Genomic DNA, 2,383 nt, shown 5'->3' on the forward strand with positions numbered 1-2,383 from the left:
AAATAGCATTTTTGGGATCCAGATATATTTGGCATGAGTAGGTAAGCAATGTCATCTGACTACTGACATCTGTATTCAAGGGGAGGTGGAAGGTAATGCAGACAAGAGTTTACTTTACAAAAAAGCATGAAATGGGAAATATTCATTGTCAAACCTGAAGGTAAGAGAGGTGGAAGCAAGTTTAGAAGGAGGACATAAAGCAAAGTCTATGTTAAATTGATTGTGTTGTAGATCAGTTGGAAAAAATTTGATGAATAGAGAAAAAGTACTACAGCTGATTCCAAGACCTATTTTGTTAGAAGCAAGGAACCTCTCAACTGTGCCGAAACCCGGGATTGAACCAGGGACCTTTAGATCTTCAGTCTAACGCTCTCCCAACTGAGCTATTTCGGCCTGCTTATACCTGTGGTCTTCATACTTTAATTTAAACCATTTAACAAAATAGATGCAGGACCTGGATTTTTAACCTCATATGGTAGAGATATGTTTTAAGGAGTCCTGTATCATTCCGCAATTAACTGGTGCAATGGGTAAATAGCATTTTTTGGATCCAGGTTAGGTAGTTGTTTTTTTAACTCTGAATGGACTAGCACTATATTACCCAGATATATTTGGCATGAGTAGGTAAGCAATGTCATCTGACTACTGACATCTGTGTTCAAGGGGAAGTGGAAGGTAATGCAGACAAGAGTTTACTTTACAAAAAAGCATGAAATGGGAAATATTCATTGTCAAACCTGAAGGTAAGAGAGGTGGAAGCAAGTTTAGAAGGAGGACATAAAGCAAAGACTATGTTAAATTGATTGTGTTGTAGATCAGTTGGAAAAAATTTGATGAATAGAGAAAAAGAACTACAGCTGATCCCAAGACCTATTTTGTTAGAAGCAAGGAACCTCTCAACTGTGCCGAAACCCGGGATTCAACCAGGGACCTTTAGATCTTCAGTCTAACGCTCGGCCAACTGAGCTATTTCGGCCTTCTGATAGCTGGGGTCTTCATACTTTAATTTGAACCATTTAACAAAATAGATGCAGGACCTGGATTTTTAACCTCATATGGTAGAGATATGTTTTAAGGAGTCCTGTATCATTCCCCAGTTAACTGGTGCAATGGGTAAATAGCATTTTTGGGATCCAGGTTAGGTAGTTGTGTTTTTTAACTCTGAATGGACTAGCACTATATTACCCAGATATATTTGGCATGAGTAGGTAAGCAATGTCATCTGACTACTGACATCTGTGTTCACGGGGAAGTGGAATGTGATGCAGACAAGAGTTTACTTTACAAAAAAGGACAAAATGGAAAACATTCATAGTCAAACCTGAAGGCAAGATAGGTGGAAGAAAGTTTAAAAGGAGGACAGAAAGCAAAGTCTATGTTGAATTGATCATTTTGTAGATCAGTTGATAAAAATGTTGATAGAGAAAAAAGTACTACAGCTGATTCCAAGACCTATTTTGTTAGAAGCAAGGAACCTCTCAACTGTGCCGAAACCCGGGATTGAACCAGGGACCTTTAGATCTTCAGTCTAACGCTCTCCCAGCTTAGCTATTTTGACCTGCTTATAGCTGTGGTCTTCATACTTTAATTTAAACCATTTAACAAAATAGATGCAGGACCTGGATTTTTAACCTCATATGGTGAGATATGTTTTAAGGAGTCCTGTATCATTCCGCAATTAACTGGTGCAATGGGTAAATAGCATTTTTGGGATCCAGGTTAGGTAGTTGTTTTTTTAACTCTGAATGGACTAGCACTATATTACCCAGATATATTTGGCATGAGTAGGTAAGCAATGTCATCTGACTACTGACATCTGTGTTCAAGGGGAAGTGGAAGGTAATGCAGACAAGAGTTTACTTTACAAAAAAGCATGAAATGGGAAATATTCATTGTCAAACCTGAAGGTAAGAGAGGTGGAAGCAAGTTTAGAAGGAGGACATAAATCAAAGTCTATGTTAAATTGATTGTGTTGTAGATCAGTTGGAAAAAATTTGATGAATAGAGGAAAAGTACTACAGCTGAGTCCAAGACCTATTTTGTTAGAAGCAAGGAACCTCTCAACTGTGCCGAAACCCGGGATTGAATCAGGGACCTTTAGAGCTTCAGTCTAACGCTCTCCCAACTGAGCTATTTCGGCCTGCTTATAGCTGTGGTCTTCATACTTTAATTTAAACCATTTAACAAAATAGATGCAGGACCTGGATTTTTAACCTCATATGGTAGAGATATGTTTTAAGGAGTCCTGTATCATTCCCCAGTTAACTGGTGCAATGGGTAATGTAGTGTAGTTCCTAGTTTCCCACTAGGCCCTGCGCATTGGAATAACATAAACAGTAGTATCGACGTGGAACTGCTTATATTCCAGGCCTCCACTGACTAT

General features: G+C 38.6%; 1 non-coding gene across 1 annotated transcript; it reads right to left on the reverse strand.

Moving 5' to 3' along the window:
- Window positions 1-320: 320 nt before the first annotated feature.
- TRNAF-GAA (transfer RNA phenylalanine (anticodon GAA)) lies at window positions 321-393 on the reverse strand. Its single transcript has one exon. It is a non-coding gene; the product is annotated as a tRNA-Phe (tRNA).
- Between the last annotated feature and the right edge of the window lie 1,990 nt (window positions 394-2,383).

This window comes from Lissotriton vulgaris, chromosome 8, assembly GCF_964263255.1.
Source record: "Lissotriton vulgaris chromosome 8, aLisVul1.2, whole genome shotgun sequence".
NCBI classification, from domain to species: domain Eukaryota; kingdom Metazoa; phylum Chordata; class Amphibia; order Caudata; family Salamandridae; genus Lissotriton; species Lissotriton vulgaris.